At 40.7% G+C, this 19,979-nt stretch overlaps 1 non-coding gene across 1 annotated transcript; it reads right to left on the reverse strand.

Moving 5' to 3' along the window:
- Nucleotides 1-10,616: 10,616 nt before the first annotated feature.
- LOC116742087 lies at nt 10,617-10,719 on the reverse strand. Its single transcript, XR_004346358.1, has one exon. It is a non-coding gene; the product is annotated as a U6 spliceosomal RNA (small nuclear RNA).
- Nucleotides 10,720-19,979: the final 9,260 nt, after the last annotated feature.

Below are 19,979 nucleotides of genomic sequence, written 5' to 3' on the forward strand. Positions count from 1 at the left end.
TCTCCCTTTCCAAGGCTGTAAAGGATATGAACCCATGGCTGGTGGCAGACGGGACTCCTGCCTTATGGAAAAGCTGGTCTGACAATGAATGGGGAGAGGAAGCCAGTAGTCCTCCAGCAAGTCCCATCCCATCTTCCTGTGGATTTATGAGCCAATACATTTCCCCTTTCTTCTCCAGTAGGTTGCTATCTCTTGCAACCCAAATCACCTTGACTAGCACATCTTTTATCTGGAATCACACTATCATGGAAAAAAGTTCATTCAGCTCTCTATTTCTCTTTTATTAGATCAAGGCTTCCTCTTGGGCATATTCTCTGCAGAATCATACCCTAAAATGAGAGTTTAATCACTTTTATCAACACACCTAACATGAGTGAATTACTACACATCTTTGACATTTTCAATTCAACTATCATGTAATGAACACCTATTAGGTCCATGGCAACTGGATCCCATCTGGACTAGGTGAACTTCCTGGAACTAACTGTGCTTATACTGCAAAATAAACAAGCCATAGCCTTCCAATGCTCTACTGCTGCAAAGGAGGAGGAATCACTGATGGCTGACTAAGGAGCCATCAAACGATGGCTGCTACTTCTAGAATAACTTGAGTACCATGTTCATGCTAGATTTAAGATTATCTGAGAGGCTGAAGGACATTTTGTCCATCACAAAAGTTAAAACACAGAACTAGATGTGTTGGGTGTAATGGCTTTGGTCTTACTGAAATTATTCAGCAGGAGACAACTGTTCCTATTAAGGACATCTTAGGGTGGTGATTCCCTGTATTGTAGGGCTGTGTGACTAGATGGCCTCAGTTTTTACTAAGTATACATAAGTGTATACCACAATTCAAATTGATTTAGTCAATACTCAAATTAGTGTTGCCAAGAATGGGACTTTTCAATTAAACAGTTAAGAATGTCTTATAATGAGTTTATGAATAATGCTTATGGTTGATTTTTTAAATTGATACTATCGAAGAGCTTGAAAATAGTCCTTTTCATAAGTAGGTTATATATATTCAACTTGAAACCCAATTTTCACAGAAAGTGGGAAAAAAATATTTCAGCCCAGTTCACTATCCAAGTTTTCACAAATTATATACTAGAAAGATCCAAATTATAAAGTGAGTAATGTATAGTAACTCACCCTGAATAGAGTGTTGGATTAGAATTCAGAAATTCTAAGTTCTTGTCTTAGTTCTGTCCCTAAATTACTGCAATTACTCTGAGTCTCAGTTTCTTCATCCGTAAAATGACACGGTTGGACTACATACCAACTGCCATTTATGGAGCTATTACTATCTGCTAGACATTATACTAGGAGCTTCACGTACATTATTAGACCACCATTTATTTCTCCCACTAATTCTTTCAATAGGTAATACTTTTTAATCTCTTATCCTGTAAAGATAAGGAAACTGAGGCTCAAAGAGATGAAGAAAATTTCCCAAGAGCACACAGACAGTAAGTGGCAGAGTAAAGATTCAAAGTGGATTAGACAAGGTCCAGAGCCTACACAATAACCACTATTTGATACTGTTAGTCTTGAAGGATCTCAAAGATTCTTCCATCTTTAAAGTGCTTTTCTTTTATTTCTATGTAATAATCTATTTCAGTATTAACAGGGTTGTCTTATCTCAATACATTTGGACAAGATTGTGGCAGTTATTTCCAGTTAATTCAATTGTAATCAAAATGTGGTCTCAGACCTATCTATTCAATTATAACTGGATCAGAACTAATTTTCAGCAAAATCAAGATATACTAGTCAAGAAAACACCGATGGCCATTTGATTCCATAACTTATTCACCAGCTCATCCTGACCACATGACATTTTTTAGACATAAACCCCATTTAGAAGATGAATTTTGTCCTGAAAGGAGAAATTAAGCCCTCTTGGTTCTTTCTCAGTCAGTAAAATCCTAAAGCAAACACTAATTTTTTTTCCTGGTCTCCAACTGCTTTACTCCACCCCAGCCACCACAAACACTGTCTGACCATGTGGTCTGCCTGGTTGTTGTTGGTGGTGGCAATTTTAATTCTGCTCCACCACCTCCAAAAGGGAGTTTGGGATTCCAAGTGAATCTATTAACAAGTTCATGTTTAGCTCATAGAGTGTTTCTAACTCTGTTTGAGGAACTGAGGGATGGAGTTGCAAAGAAACATAACACACAGCCTATAGCCTTGTAGGTGCTCCAAATAGTGACGACACAAATGAAGCAGATAGAAATATAGAACAGTGTAAAATAAAGGGTAAATGATGTTAGGAACTTGTAACTGTCATGGTAGAAATGAAGGGGGAAAATGGTAATCAAGGGCTGGGGTGGGGAAGAGAAAGACACTGGGCCAAGGTATATGCAACTGATTAGATCCACTGGAGAGAAGGGGCTTTCCACATAAGACAACTTTGATTAAGGTGACAGATGTTAACGAAACTTACTGTGGTAATCATTTTGCAATATACATGTATGCCAAGTCATTATGCTATACACCTTTAACTTATACAGTGTTGTATGTCAATTATATCTCATTAAAACTGGAAGGAAAAACAAATAAAATTAAGAAAAGAACCATGATGAGGCACAAGAAGGGGAATGAACATGACAGGCTATAGCACTGTGAAGAGACTTTCTGCGCTGAGAAGACTTCTAATCAAAACCTCTAGTTAAAAATTGGAAAATTCCATCAGAAAGGGTCATCGAGGGCAGAAACCACATTTTTTTTCACTCATTACCATGTCCTTGTGCCTATAACAATGCTCGACAGTATAAGTATTCAAGTAAGTATTCAACAGTACTTATTAAATGAATAAATAAATTATTAATCTGCTTTCATTACCTGAATGTTGTATTTCACATAGACCTGCTGCTCTCAAAGTGTGGTCCCTGAACCAGCATAACTGACATCTTTGTATTTTAAAGAAGCCAACTGTCTAAATTCAAATAAATAAAACTTAGATTCATCCATTTATTCTGACTGCTACTTTACTGTATGGGAGTGTCTCTGACAAGAAGAGGAAGTAGGACCTTAGACCTTGGTAAGGCAATGCTACTAAAAAATCAAATGATGAGGTACCAGTTTAAGATGGCTGCCTGACCCAAACGTTTTCCCTGCCTTACAAAAGCCCAATAAAATGATGGCAAAAGGGTAACTGATAAGAGCTAAGAGAAGGGGAGGAACACCAAGACAATACCAAAGATTTCAAGTAGTGTCTAAAAAATTGAACAGGACAGGAGACTATGGGACCTTCTCAGACCATCTCGAGGGTACTTGTGCTGAGGCAGATTCCTGAGGAGCTGGGCCCAAAAGATTAGCAAGGCTTCTTCTCTTCCAGAAGTAAATCAGCATCATTCACAATATTTCACAGAATTTGAGAAATGGAAGAGACCTTAGAAAATGCAATCCTATGGCTATTATCAAAAAAACAACAAATTACAAGTGTTAGCGAGGGTGTGGAGAGAAGGGAACCCTCTTGCACTGTTGGTGGGAATGTAAATTGATACAGCCACTGGGCAGAACGGTATGGAGGTTCCTCAAAAAACTAAAAATAGAACTACCATACAATCCAGCAATTCCATTTCTGGATATTTTTCCAAAGAAAACAAAAACACTAATTCGAAAAGATCTATGCACCTTTATGTTCATTGAAGCATTATTTATAATAGACAGGATATGGAAGCAACCTAAGTATCCATCAGTAGATGAATGGATAGAGAAGATGTGATATATATATATATATATATATATATATATATATTCACACACACACACACACACACACACACACACACACACACACACTGGAATATTACTCAGCCATAAAAAAGAATGAAATCTTGCCACTTGTGACAACATGGATGGACGTAGAGTGTATTATGCTAAGTGAAATAAGTCACACAAAGAAATACAAATGCCATATGATTTCACTTATATGTGGAATCTAAAAACCAAAACAAAACAGAAACAGACTCATAGATATAGAGAACAAACAGGTGGTTGCCAGAGGGGAGCGGGTTGAGGGGGGTGGGCAAAACAGGTGAAGGGGATTAATAGGTACAAACTTCCAGTTACACAATAAATGAGTCATGGGAACGAAATGTACAGTATAGGGAATATAGTCAATAATACTGTAATAAATTTGTATGGTGACAGATGGTAACTAGACTCATTGTGGTGACTGTTTGGTAATGTATAGAAATATCAAATCACCATGTTGTGCACCTAAAACAAACATAGTGTTGTAGGTCAATCATATGTCAAATAAATAAAAATAAACATAAATAAAAAGCAAATGCAATTCTAACCTCTGCATTGAACAGGTGAAGAAACTGAGGCATAAGGAAGTTAAGAGATTGCCCCCAGACACACATGAGTAACTAGCAGACCTAAGACAATAAACCACATCTATTTCCCACTATGCTTTCCACCATATCCCACTGCCTAGGTCAGACAATCAGGATTGTCAAGGCCTTCCATGACTAAATCCACTTCACCTTTCCAGTCACAGGCATCTCTCTAGAAAGTTCCCAGGTGATTGCTAACGCAAATACTTCTAAACATTTGGTTAAAACCACAATTCTACCATAATAAATTATCTTTAGCATTTAAACACTTAAGAAGTATCTTCTTATACTATCAATGAGGTAAAAAGCTGATCTGTAACCTGAAACAAAAACTAGTTTCCCAAATGTTAATACCTTAGACTTAAATAACATTATGTTATTTGCATTTCTTCCCAGGTTTGCCTTCCTAAAGTTTCAGTAATTTTAGTTTGGTTTTTTTTTGCGGTACACGGGCCTCTCAATTTTAGTATTTTTATATCTCATCTTACCAAAGCATAAGGACCAGCCTCAGAACCAGTCCTGACTATGGTACTGGGTAATCAAAGAATTGATATTTGACCTGTTGCAGTATCTAAGGTAGCTCTCATTCTCTGATTATTCAACCAAGTTCCTTTTTATAACCACATTTTATTTGTTACATCATTGGAGTTTTAATTTTCTGTCTTTCATCCAGATTTAAGATTTTCAAACCTAGTGCCTTTCTGAAGATGATTTATTCTTTAATTGGGCATGGCTGGTAGTACCTAACACATTGTCTTTGGACTATTAGAATTACTGAAAACTAATATAAACCCTATTGGTATTTGATTTAATATAAGCCTAAGTGGTATTTTATTATACTTATGAGAGCCATCTAGAGCAGAAGTTTGCAACCAGTACACTGTGCCATTCCCTATTGTTACACATGAATCCCAGAGGTGCTGAGACAGAGACTGCCTGTTGCTCAAGCCACTGGGAGCCTGCGTGTTCAGGAGCCCCAGGGGGAGGGGAGGGGAGGGGAGGGCAAGAAAGGGACACCAAACACAGCTTTTAGTGTGCTATGAGTTAATGTGTCATTAGGTAAATGTTATCACTTTCTACATGTGCCATGAAATGAAACGTTTGGGAAGCACTGGTCCAGACAATTCATCTCCATGGAGGGGAGGGGTTGAGTCTGTGGTCAACACTCTTTTCTAGGACAGGAAGCTAATTTATCCTTTTGTAACACACTGTGACATGCCTTTTCCACTTGGTTATTTTGTGTGACCACCGGTGCTGATGAACCGTGGGACCCTGTTTTGCTAGTCCTGATTGGTCTTATTCTGTTCACAGCACCTGTTTTCCTTGGAATTACCCTCAGTTCCCATTGTCTATTCTTTCCTGCTAATACAGAAAATAAAGGGTACTTAACTATAAAGTATAGAACGATTTTTTTCAGAGAAGAAACAAAATGTTCATTTATAATTATACTCCCTTAATTTACAAAATCAATAGGAAAGGAAATATGGCTTATATATTAATCCTCTTTGTATTACAATTATGTTTTCATACTTTATATCAACTTTCCTTTTTTTGAATCATTAGGAAGAGTAATTTTTCCTCGACAGTTGCAACCTATTTTGATCAAACACTGTTATTTATTTTATTTTATCTATTTTGTGGTGGTCAGCTTGGCTAAGGGAAGCCCCTTTAGGTGGTTCTTTTGTCCTCTGAACATTGCCTCTGGCATTTTATAAAAGTATGCATGCTGTCTGGCAGCACAGGCTGTCCCAGACCCTTCCTGACTTTCCCTTGACTCCAAGACCTGGAATCAGCTATCTCCCAAAGGATCTTGGTGTCTTTTAGTAGAGAAGAGTAAGAGAGCCCCAAATCTGAGCGTTAGTAATGCACAATGAGAACAGCTGGTGGGAGTACTGACTAACAGAACTGGAAAATACATGTGCATTTTTAAAGGCGGCCACGAGTTTACACAGAATTTTGCACTTTGGTGTAGTATGTTTCCATATGCTTCTTTTCGTACAGTATGTGGTTTTATCAGCCACTAATACTCCCTATAATAGCGGCAACAATAGTGGCAACAACATTCTATGATCTCATTATCATCCCCCCCACCAAACATTAATATCTTGTTGTAGGTCCTGTGGGCTTTTTTTTTTTTTAACAAGTCATTTAGTATTTCATCTTTAAAATAGGATTGATTCTCTTATTCTCCTAGTAGTTGAAACAATTAAGCGAAATGTTGCAAAAGGCCATGAAAATGAAAACTATTTGTCCTACCTACTCCTATGTATTCTAGTACTCATACACGATCTTCCCTGGGCTCCTAGAACACACCTTTGTTTTCCCATTTCCTTATCTTTGCTCACAATGTGCCCTCTTTCTCCACTTCTCTGGGCTCAGTTTAAATGGTGCCTCATCTGGGAGCATTCCAAAGCTTAGAGGCAGGATGAATTCTTGCTCTTCTGTGCTTCAGGAGTACCTCAATAATTCTGTTTTTGAAAAGCATTGGATTTTGTGATTTGTGTACACATTCATCTCCTCTAAAAAGATGAGTTTGTGGAGGGCAGAGATCATATTTTATATACCCAGAGCCTGTGTGAAGTAAAGAGATGTTTGCTGAATTGAATATTGGTTGGGTTAAATCACTCACTGATTCTTCTATTCTTGTGCAATTAAACAAACCCAAAGGGCTTCCCTGGTGGCGCAGTGGTTGAGAGTCCGCCTGCCGACGCAGGGGACGCGGGTTCGTGCCTCGGTCCGGGAAGATCCCACATGCCGTGGAGCTGCTGGGCCCGTGAGCCATGGCCACTGAGCCTGCATGTCCGGAGCCTGTGCTCCGCAATGGGAGAGGCCACAAGAGTGAGAGGCCCACGTACCGCAAAAAAAACACAAACAAACAAAAAAAAAACCCAAAGAGTTACTGATGAGGAGAACGAATAATTATTTAAAACACTACTTACTCTGATAACATTACAGGCTCTTAGGATTGAAGTGTGGGCCTCTTAAACTGTGGAACAGAACCACCTAAGAGACCTGTTAAAAATGCAGATACTCAGGCTCTACCCAAGATCTAGCGATTGAATCTGATGATGGAGCCAGGCAATCTGCATGTCTGGCATATGCTCAGATGGTTATTATCCACATCAATGTTTGAGAACCACTGTCTTGAAGAAATTCAGGCCCTCATTTCATCCAAGGCAAGAATCCTACCCAGAGACTCTTGACAACTATCTTGTCCTCATTCACATATCTTTTAGTAGCTGTTTGAAACAAGGTCCTTCTGATGCTACAAAAGATTCATCTCCCAGGAAGGGAATCAAGGTGTGTGTGATAAAGCGAGGAAGAAGATCCTTCTGAATCTGTAATATTATCTCATATCGACTAGTGAGACTTTAGAATAAGCCCCCAGTGGAGCAGCAGTTCTCTCCATGTGACTGAGGTGTACTGAAATGTATGTGGGATTCTGCACCAGAATAGGTAGATATAAAAAAAAGTGTTTATTGGAGTATAGTTGATTTACAATGTTGTGTTAGTTTCTGCTGTACAGCAAAGTGAGTCAGTTACACATACACATATATCCACTCTTTTTTAGATTCTTTTCCCATATAGATCATTACAGAGTATTGAGAAGAGTTCCCTGTGCTATACAGTATATCCTTATTAGTTATCTCTTTTATACAGAATAGGCAGATTTGATTCCTAGCATTATTGCTTGCTGGCTGTGTGAGCAACGGCAGGTTAGTAAGTCTCTCTGAGTTTTTATTTTGTTTTCCATAAAATGGAGATGTGATAGCCTCCTTCGCTCTCAAGACTGTAAAGAGGACTTTGTGAGAGGCAATGACATATGTAAAAGTGCTTTATTAAATCTCAAAGTGGTCTGTGTTTATTGTTATGTTCAATGCATATGTCAATTTTAAAAGCATTCAGAGCATTTCTTTGACTTCTCCCAAGCTCTCCTGGCTGGTAAAGTGGACCCTGGGTGCAGCCTCACTGAAGACACAAATGTAATCCATGGTGCACAGGTGACCTACCCCAATACTAGTCACAGTGCACCTTAGGAGTAACGGCCATAAACGGGAGTTAAGCTACCCATTTACACACATGAAAATGCTTTATACAAACCATGCCATGGATTGTGTTCCGGTTGTTTGCTAACATTGCCCTGCTTTTAAGGGTGTTGAGCTCTGCTTTTTTCAAATGTCTGATCTAATGCTCAGTTTGATTTAGAAGTGAAATGGGGCTGGGCCATACAGCTCAAAACAAACACTTTAGAAATTAGAGTAAAGGAGGCCATGTCATCTGTGGAATTAGAACCAGCCCTTTGTGATGGCTTAGCTCCTCTCTCTCCTGCAGGAGGCAGTCTTATCCCACTTAGTCACCTTAGTTACTGCCTTCTGTAAGCCCAGAGCCCCCAAGTGCCTTGCACAGATAGTCACTCAATATTTCTTGAATTGTATATATACTTTTTTTTTTTTTTTTTTTGCGGTACGCGGGCCTCTCACTGTTGTGGCCTCTCCCATCGCGGAGCACAGACTCCGGACGCGCAGGCTCAGCGGCCATGGCTCGCGGGCCCAGCCACTCCATGGCACGTGGGATCTTCCCGGACCGGGGCACAAACCCGTGTCCCCTGAACCGGCAGGTGGACTCCCAACCACTGCGCCACCAGGGAAGCCCCTATATATACTTTTTATTCAAGGCAGATCTTGGTGTAAGACATGTTGCATTGGTGAATGTGGTGCTGATCACTTAATACTTCTCTGTAGAACTCAAAGTTCCATATACAGCTTGGATAGTATCTCTTATTTGGAAGGGTCCTTGACAATCCAGCCTTTTCCAAAATGTGCTCCATGGAGCACTAATTCTGTGAGACACTCCTTGAAGAAGTTGGAGTGGGATTCCATTGTTAACTAACTTTAGGAAACACTGCCCATCCCCTCTTGGGAGGTCTGAATGCACACGGCATACTGAACGCTGAGAAGTAATGCAGCAGTCTCCCCTTTTGTTTTGTTGTTTGATAATATGTAACACGATTTGGGAAATTTTGCCCTCTTCTTACCTCAGCTTCCTACACCCTTAGTGGTGTGACACAGGCTGTACATACAGTAAGGGGAACCATCTCTTTTTAGGCTTTTAACTGCCACTCACTGCCTGTGAAAATTTGTCTCTAGACGAACCCAAATCCTGACTGAATGATCTTGTGATGATACTGCAGCATCTGATTACCTTCGAGGTAAAAGTTAAGAGCATTTGTTTTCTTCAACATTATTTTTAAGTAGTCAGCAAGTTCTCATCTTTCAAACACCAGAAAGGAAGAAAAGGTGCTAAGAGAGAGTCCTCCTTCCCACCTCAACCCCCATCTGCTCAGCTCCCATTCTCCATCACCACCACCACCAGAAGTAACTGCTGCTTTTAACTTCTGATTTAACCTTCCGGACAATCAATGCTTAAGCATATCAGTGCCAATTCATATATATATATATATATATATATATATATATATATGAACCTCTTTTTTAGAAATACTAGCTTATTTTACACATTTTTCAAAGAGCAAAAATTGTTCACCATCATCCTAAGGGCATAAAAATCACAAAACTGGATTCTGCTTTGAAGCCTTAACTTGCTCACATGAAGAAGAGATAAGAAATATGCTTGTGGAGGGCCTAGAAATCTTGCAGTTGGCAAACCAGAGATTTCTACATGGCAGGAGGCCCCATTAGGATTTGCAGTGTGTGTCAAGTTCACAAGCAAACCAAAATGCAAAGGCTCCCCCAACTTTGCCATGCAGAGATCTCTCCTGGATATTTCATTGCTGATATGAAATATGCATTATTCAAATCAAAGAAAAAGAGGTAAAATACAAAAGGAAGATTTGGGAAATGAAAAATTTAAGTACCATTTGGAGACTAGCAATTAGAAGGCCAGAAGGAGGAAAAGGGTAGCCACATATGACACCCTGAGTGAAATATTCAGTAGTAACTGCTACTTTTTTTTTCAGTTTTTTAAAAAAAATTATTTATTTATTTTTATTTTTGGCTGCGTTGGGTCTCCATTGCTGCGTGTGGGCTTTCTCTAGTTGTGGTGAGCGGGGGCTACTCTTCATTGCAGTGTGCGGGCTTCAGTAGTTGTGGCATGCGGGCTCAGTAGTTGTGGCTCATGGGCTCTAGAGTGCAGGCTCAGTAGCTGTGGCACACGGGCTTAGTTGCTCTGCAACAGGGATCTTCCCAGACCAGGACTTGAACCCGTGTCCCATGCATTGGCAGGCAGATTCATTTTTTTTTTTTTTTTTTAAATATGGAACGCTTCACGAAGTTGCGTGTCATCCTTGCACAGGGGCCATGCTAATCTTCTCTGTATCGTTCCAATTTTAGTATATGTGCTGCCGAAGCAAGCGGCAGGCAGATTCTTAACCACTGCGCCACCAGGGAAGTCCCTCTTTTTCAGTTTTAAACCACTGAGACAGGGTGTTTGTCCAATCATCAAGGCAGTGTAACAGAATGGCTAAGAGGATTTAAAGTCAATCAGGACTCTTTTCATGTCCAGCTCTGACACTTACTTTCTGTGTGATGGTGGGCAAGTTACCTAACTTCTCTGTGCCTTCATCTCATCATCTGTAAAATGGGCAGTAAGAGTATCTACCTATCAGGACTATTGTGAAGGTTATCGGAGATGGTACCTATAAAGAACTTAAGCAAGAGCTTGACTCAGCTATATTAGTATTTGCTGAACAGAGGTGATTTTTAAGGGGACTTTATTAGTAGATGAACTATTCAGGTTGTATCCTTCCCCATCCAAGTAGTGATCCATTCACTAAAAAGTTCAGACCAAGAGCAGGTCGTTGCTACACAGACTGGTTAGTTTGTACCTGAGTACTCTGATTTTTTGTCATTAGTGATGCTTGTGATTTCCTTTTGCTATTGCCTTAGAACGTTCTAATTTATCCAAGAGATCTGGAGCTAACTGAGTGTATTAACCACTGAAAGACAATTTCAGTTCCAATGAATGACAGAGTCAGATTCTTAGACTTTATCTTAGTCCCTGGAAATGGGTTAGTGGACCAGAGACATTTCACTAATTTGTAGGAATGGCCGAAAGACTCATTTCAAATCTTATCCATTAACTCAACAGAAACTGCGTTAAATCCACGTTCTTTATATAGGGTAGAGATGATACTTGAAAAGGATCACAGTCTGAAACCCAGCTGTATAATAAGAACCACATTGCTGATGTCAGCAACCAGGAAGCTGTAGCTTGTTGAAACTCTTTGGGACTCTAGCATCCACTCATATTTATAACATTTTTGCTTTTTTACCCTTGAAATGACACATCATCTTAGAGTTTCAAAGAGAGTTCCAAGTCAGAGAGGGCTGAGCCTATTTTAGAGCTGATAGGAGAGTCATGGCATGAAAGTAGCTGTCACGCAACAAATGAGGAATAGAGCTACTTCAGAAACTACAAATTCCCAAATTTCTTTAGAACTAAGATTTCCAGACAGCTCTCAGACACTGGAGGAAGACTAAGTCTTTGGAACCCACCACAATATAAGTGAAGCAGGGTAATTAACATATGGCCAGTGAAATAATGGCTAGCTGCACTTGACAAAATATCCAAGCATTTCCAGGGAATATGCAAGTTATGGATCACGGGTTATTAAATGTAGGTGTACATGTCCCATTGGGGCCCTCAAGATAAATAGTATGAAAAATAGTACTTAATATCGCTTGGTGATTCTGCTTTAGAATCAGCTAAATGACAGGAAAATTGTCATCTGTTATGGATGAGAATAATAAACTCACAAAGTAATTTTTATCCTGAATTCAGATAACTGTCTGTTTCTCCCTCCCCTCCCTTTCCACATGCTGTATTGGGATAAATGATGTTTTCAATCAGGGAGGGATGGGAGAAATTAAGAGGCTTTAGGAAAAGTATATCCTAAATTTCCAAAAAGCTGTCTAGGTCAGTCCAGAGTCTAGTCAGAAAGTGTATTCATCCTGCCTGGATATTTCCATTGACAGTGGAAGCAAGGCAGGGACAGCTGAAAAGGATTACATTTGTGACCCTTCCCAGGGAGATCCTAAAGTTGAAGACACTTAGAGGCTCACAACTTGTTACCATTTTCCCTTAATTTCTCTGGGTAAGCAGTCAGGCTGAATGAATTTGTGATTCACTTAATAAACGCTTGGAGGAATGATTTCTTGCTTCCCTGAGCCATGTTTTTTAATCTGGTCTACACCACCCTTCAAAACATGAAAGGAAAAAAAAAAAGCCTTAGAAAACCAAATGACTGGCTTTTCTTAACATGGGTGAAGAATGTTTCCATTCTGTTTGTGTTATTATGGAAAGGAGTGGGATGGGCACTAAATTAGGTGTCAGCCCTACCTGCCAGTGGGGTGGCTGAGAGAATTACTACCAGTGGCTTGGAAAGTATAATCACGTCTAGAACTATAAAGTCATATTATTCTTTTCTGTTTGGTAAGCCTATCAGACTTCAAAATGCTACTTAACTAGCTTCCCCAGAACATTACTGTATAGTTAAGAAAATACTCAACAAGCCTATCTAAAGTGTTCACCTTAGATATGTGGTTTTCTTCTCATTCAAAAATTATTACACAGAACCATGTGGTCTAACCATTGCACAGTCTCTTTAAAAACCAAAACAAACAGGAAACATATATTCTACTTACACTGAACTGAAGGATTTGCTTGGCCCAATCAGCTGACTTCTTATACTCAGATGGACCTCGGCCTACTTGATCTGGCTGCTCTTCAGGTGAAACATCCAAATGGCCCAAATAACCAGCTTCTCCTGAAGTTGTTCAACTGTTCTGCATGGACAGGCTTAGCTTTAAGCAAATCCTATAGCATATTAGTTTTAACATTTTATTAATGTTCAACAGGAAAATAAATTTCTGAGAACATAGTTTTAGTTTACAAAGAGGGGCAATGTGCAAAGTCTTTCCAATGCTTTGTGGAGCACAACTTTAAATAGAGATCATTCTGTTGACAGAGCATACGATGGTATGTAAAACATAGGTTCAAGTTCAAGTGCAGGGTTGCCACTTTCAGGGTCTCATTCTCTGTATATTTATATACTGGTATACATCACTAATCCTGGAGTAAAACTGGTTGTTCAAGGATACTATAGCATTGCCAAATAGCCAAACAATGTTTCATTTTAAGTTATAGCCCCTGAACTTTCTGCCAGAAATTCCTTATACATATCTCATACCTATTTCACTTAAGACAGTAGGAAAGAAAAATTAGAATGTTCCCAAGTCACAAGGTTCCTATGTGAAAAATGTATCTCTGTATCTGCAATAAGGTGTTGTGGACATGGCATTCCTGTACAGGGAATGTTGTTGGCCTGCTTCATAGATACCTGTGTCAGTTCTGCAACTACAGACGTATGGTGCTGAGAGCATACAACATGCTTTGTACAGCCATTAAAGCATTACTAAAACAACCACAGTGAGGTAGTTTCAGTTTGGCAACTACAAAATGTATTACACATTGCTACTTAGATCACTTTAAAAAAATTTTTTTAATTAATTTATTTTTTAAACATCTTTATTGGAGTATAATTGCTTTACAGTGGTGTGTTAGTTTCTGCTGTATAACAAAGTGAATCAGCTATACATACACATATATCCCCATTATCTCCTCCCTCTTGCGTCTCCCTCCCACCCTCCCTATCCCACCCCTCTAGGTGGTCACAAAGCACTGAGCTGATATCCCTGTGACATGCGGCTGCTTCCCACTAGCTATCTATTTTACATTTGGTAGTGTGTGTATGTCCATGCCACTCTCTCACTTCGTCCCAGCTTACCCTTCCCACTCCCCGTGTCCTCAAGTCCATTCTCTACATCCGTGTCTTTATTCCTGTCCTGCCCCTAGGTTCTTCAGAACCTTTTTTTTTTAGATTCCATATAAATGTGTTAGCATACGGTATTTGTTTTTCTCTTTCTGACTTACTTCACTCTGTATGACAGACTATAGGTCCATCCACCTCACTACAAATAACTCAATTTCATTTCTTTTTATGGCTGAGTAATATGCCACTGTATATATGTGCCACATCTTCTTTATCCATTCATCTGTCTATGGACACTTAGGTTGCTTCCATGTCCTGACTATTGTAAATAGAGCTGCAATGAACATTGTAGTACGTGACTCTTTTTGAATTATGGTTTTCTCAGGGTATATGCCCAGTAGTGGGATTGCTGGGTCGTATGGTAGTTCTATTTGTAGTTTTTTAAGGAACCTCCATACTGTTCTCCATAGTGGCTGTATCAATTTACATTCCCACCAACAGTGCAAGAGGCTTCCTCTTCTCCACACCCTCTCCAGCATTTATTGTTTCTAGGTTTTTTGATGATGGCCATTCTGACCAGTGTGAGGTGATACCTCATGGTAGTTTGCATTTCTCTAATGATTAGTGATGTTGAGCATCCTTTCATGTGTTTGTTGGCAATCTGTGTATCTTCTTTGGAGAAATGTCTATTTAGGTCTTCCACCCAGTTTTTTGATTGGGTTGTTTGTTTTTTTGATATTGAGCTGCATGAGCTGCTTGTATATTTTGGAGATTAATCCTTTGTCAGTTGCTTCATTTGCAAATATTTTCTCCCATTCTGAAGGCTGTCTTTTCATCTTGTTTATGGTTTCCTTTGCTGTGCAAAAGCTTTGAAGTTTCATTAGGTCCCATTTGTTTATTTTTGTTTTTATTTCCATTTCTCTAGGAGGTGGGTCAAAAAGGATCTTGCTGTGATTTATGTCATAGAGTGTTCTGCCTACGTTTTCCTCTAAGAGTTTTAGAGTGTCTGGCCTTACATTTAGGTCTTTAATCCATTTTGAGTTTATTTTTGTGTATGGTGTTAGGGAGTGTTCTCATTTCATTCTTTTACATGTAGCTGTCCAGTTTTCCCAGCACCACTTATTGAAGAGGCTGTCTTCTCTCCATTGGATATTCTTGCCTCCTTTATCAAAAATAAGGTGACCAGGCTTCCCTGGTGGCGCAGTAGTTGAGAGTCCGCCTGCCGATGCAGGGGACACGGGTTTGTGCCCTGGTCCAGGAAGATCCCACATGCCGTGGAGCGGCTGGGCCCATGAGCCATGGCCGCTGAGCCTGCGCATCCGGAGCCTGTGCTCCACAACGGGAGAGGCCACAACAGTGAGAGGCCCACGTACCGCAAAAAAAAAAGAAAAAGAGGTGACCATATGTGCGTGGGTTTATCTCTGGGCTTTCTATCCTGTTCCACTGATCTATATTTCTGTTTTTGTAGATCACTTTTGTTTTTGAAAGATGCTTACATGATCCCCTAGAACTCACCATTTCAGGCTTTGCTTTAACTTCACCTTTCATCTACTGATAAAAGCTCTTTCATTTTGTTTCCTTCTATTCAGGACACTTTTTCTCCCATAATAGCTTTCTATGATTTTCCCTTTTCCCTGGCTATTAACCAAGTTGTTCACTGAATATTCCTCCAAGTTTTTTTAGTAGCTGTACAGTGTAGTAGTAGTGGGGATAGTGGAAGTGCTAGTAGTAAATAATAAATAGTAAATTGTAATAATAATAGAACAATAACTGCTGTAGTGGAAATAGTTTGTTTTTGCCTTCTTAACATCCATTCCTCCTGAAAACAGCTCTGCCGTTTCCTTTTGGAGAACTGACTTCTCTTACTCTCAGCCTACATGGGCACATGACCTAGGCTTGGCTGACTGGAGCTGTCTATCCACCCTTTGGCCCCAGTGACTAACTCACTGCTGGACATGTGATCCAAACAGGCCAATGAAACCCCATTCCAGGGACTTCAGGAGACTCTTGGAATCCCTTTTTCCTGTGGTTGCTCAGGAAGGAGGATGTCTCAGCATGCACCCTGCCATCTCATGGGGGACAGTCTGCCTGAGGGTGAAATCAATCAGAGGAATATAGAGAAAACCCAGAGTGAGGACCTTGGATAAACTCCTAGATCCAGATTGGGCTTCTATCACTTAAACTGGAAGAATCCTGACCAATACAGGATATAGTATTTATTGAGCACTGCTTGTGTATCAGGCACAGAGATAAATGCTTTTACTAGCTGTTCTCTCATTTAAGCCACACAACAGAACTGTGTTTGTTCTTATTGTACAGATGAGGAAACAGAGGTTTAAACAGGCTAAGTAACTTGTCTGAGGTCATATAGCTGGTTAGGAACACCAAAACCTCTGAACTGATAATATTGATAAGGCTGATTTTAGCAAGATAGGCCTGTGACATCAACTCAGAGAAACACCCAGATTGGAGGGCTGCTGTTACCTAGGCACTGAGGCACTAAGTTGAAAGTATCAATTTAGGCACATTGGGGCTTAGAGTCTTTATCAAGCTGATCTTGTCAGAACTGACCACAGATGAAATGAAAGCCAGACAAAATTCTACTCACTTGACCATGGGGCTGGTTAGATCCTGGGATTCTCCACAGGGAACAGGAGTGAGGACAGTCAGTTCCAAGGCCTCTGTGAAGAGACAGTATGTATGTCAGGCTGTGTGTGTTATAGTTACTTATAGTTACTTAAGAATTAAGGAGCCTCCTGAAAAGGGTCTTGGGATAGCCCCAAATGGGGTTAAGTAGCTGGTGAGAGGATGAGGTAGTGGTTGACCCCAGAGCCCATTCCAGCCAGCACTTGTGTTTGCAACTGATTTGTCATGGTCTGGCCCAGGACGAGGTGAAGTCATTGTGGTTGAAGGTACAAAATGATCCAAGCATGCTCCAGGCGGAGGCTTGTTTGCCCCCCAATCCATTCCTTGCCCTTCCCCTGCCCTTCTATGCTTCTCAGGGGGACTGACCCCTGCAGGTTATCTTTCCCAGGCCCGTATGTTAGTTGGCTCCTGCCTGGGTTCAGTCAATGGTAGGCACTGGTGAGGTATTGGCAGGGGGAACAAGGGTAAGTTAGGGTGTTTCTCTCCCTCATTCTCTGCCTCAGACTCATTCTCTGGCAACAGCTGCGTCTCCTCCACAGCTCCAGCCCCAAGACAGACCCACCTTGGTTCCACTTGTGCCTCCTAACCCTTGCCCATGGACCTCTGCAAAGGCTGCCTTACTCCCTCCAGCCTGGGGGCTGGTAGAGGCTTCCTGCTAGCACTATCCTCTGCCGCTGTCTCAGCTCCTCCATCACCTGTAACCAATTCCCTGTTGTAAATGCCTGTAGTGTTTCCTGTTTTCCTGGTTAGCCAAATGTCCAAAATACAACTACTTCCTGAGGACAGTGAGCCTGCATTTGTGTGCCCTCATGTAAATAGTATGTGCTTAAAAATAAGTTGGTTGCTTAGCTGGTTGGTTTGGACTCTCTTGCCAGCCTAACCCATCATTTGTACCTTCTGCTTTCACAGGACTGCTGTGCAGAATCAAAGATCCCATTTCTAGGCGTCATTTTAACGGGCTGGCTGGTCCCTTCGACTTCCTACTTACTCCTTTACAGGCTGCTAGGAGCTGAGCAACAGGAGTCTTTCCTGAAAACCTTTTCCATCTTCTCAGTAATCATATTAAATATCTGATTTTGTGTGGGCTGGTCAGAGAAAACATACTTCCCTTTTCACTAAAGACAAGGCATCTCAGCACGACTCGCTGCAATTTGTTCTTTTTTTTAAATTTAAGAGACAAGTCTGATTTCCTTTGAAAACAGTGGTTAATGGACTTAGCATACTAATTCCCATCTAATGCAGCAAACTTCAAGAGTAGGCTTTCATCTGAGCGCAGGTAAATCACAGAATTCTTATACCACGGTATTGAAAAACTCCCATAATTAAATTAAAACCATTTCTTTTAAGCCATTCTACAAAGTAAAGTCAACCTGAATTCCTTGCTTGTACCTGAAAGAGTCTAGAAATTTATCTTCAGCTGCAGCTGATAAATGCCTACCCTTGCTTCCAGAATGCCACATTTCTGATACAAATCTTTCTTGTTGGTTTGTTTGACCATCCCCTGCCTCAGGAAGAAACCTGGAAGGTCCTGCATGCGTAAGTACGGTCAATGGTGCAGCTGACTGGAGCCGACTGAGCCAATAGTGCCGTTTTGGTACAGTGTTTTGTTGGCTATATCATCTGCAATGTGGTTGGCCAGAGTGGGAGGACTTGGGAGTATCCACAGGAAGTGGATATTTCCTGACCAGCTCATCCCTTGCTGACTCTCCAGCATTTTCTTGTCTACAACTAAAACGTTTTGCCTTGTCTGTTCCTAAGGCCTCTTGAGACAGTGGGCATTTTTTTCCTTCATTTTTCAACTTGTGCCAAATGTGTCAGGAGTTAAGTCCATAATGCATAGATCTTGGCCGCAGATCTTTTAAGGATGTGGCCTCTTTGTCTCTGGCTTCATAGTAATCAAATGTATCTGCAAATCTGACCCTTTAAGAAATTTTGGCTTGGTGCCTTCTGTAGAAATGAGAACCCTATTAAGAGGAGACTGAGAAGATAGGCCTGTCAAACTCTCCCCTTCCGATGACCCCAATAAGAATAAAAGAGAGTGCAAGCCATCTGGATTGGCTGTCCAAGAAGAGGACTAAGATGAAGCACCCTCACTCTCTTCCTTAGTACCCAGCACCGGCTTTCACTTCACCTCAGGCTAGGTCCTAGACTAAGCAGGGCAACCACATCTGGCCAAAGAGGTCAACTCCTCATCAACTCTGAAGTTATGCAGTATGCAATCTGCCCAACTGTTCATGGTGGCCCTATTGTGGGAGTGAGGCTTCCCTGGTTTCTCTTGCTACACCTAGACCTAGACCTAGAAGGTCTGCTTTTAGCCCCAACTCTCTCTCTGTATAAACTATTCCTGTGAGGCCTCAGTTTCTTTGCCTTAAAAAAGACGGGAGATCCCTACCTCAGAAAGCTTTTATGAGACTGAATGAGCTGGCAATGAGAGACTTAACATTACTTGGGAAAAGTCTTTCCTAAAGACAGTACAGCATTATTTTCAAGTTGGCACTAACAAAATAACTCTCTGGGAATGAAAATTTTACCCATATGAGCTAAACTAACTTATTCCATGTGCTGGGACAACCACGGAAATTAGCAAGTGCTAATGTGCTCAGGGTCCCCAAGAAGTGAGGTTGACTTCAGATCAACCATGCTTTTGGAAAATTATGGATCATAGGTGGCCTTGAATTATTATTACCCCTTTGTACTGCTACGATTCTTGAGTTGACTGAAACTTTCATTATTGTTAGAGTCAGCCTCATTAGGAAACGCTGTAGGCTATAAGAGAAGGTTGTCTTCAAGTACCAGATGGGTTCAGAGAGCAGGGGTGGAGAAGCAATGCAAAGAAAAGGAAGTTCACAGGAGCAATGATAGTTTCTTGGGGAGGAGTAACTGGATTGGCTTTGAAGGGAAGATTCTGAGAGCTCAGAAGCAGATAAGACAGACATGAGAGATTGCACGGCAGAATAAAAGTTTGGTCTGTTAGTGGAATAAACAGTTGATTGGAATGGAGACCATGCATTTGGGGAGTGAGAGATTCTGGTTAGTGGGGTGGAGTCATCACAGACCACAGAGGGCTAGGAAAGAACGATGGGGCCTGCTTGGCGCTCAGACACCACTGAATGTGTACTTTCCACAGTCATCAAACCAAGTATGCAGGGAAGAGCCTGTTCCTTCACCTAGAGAATCTTAAAACTTTCTTTTTC

The sequence above is a fragment of the Phocoena sinus genome, chromosome 16 (genome assembly GCF_008692025.1).
Source record: "Phocoena sinus isolate mPhoSin1 chromosome 16, mPhoSin1.pri, whole genome shotgun sequence".
Classification (NCBI taxonomy): domain Eukaryota; kingdom Metazoa; phylum Chordata; class Mammalia; order Artiodactyla; family Phocoenidae; genus Phocoena; species Phocoena sinus.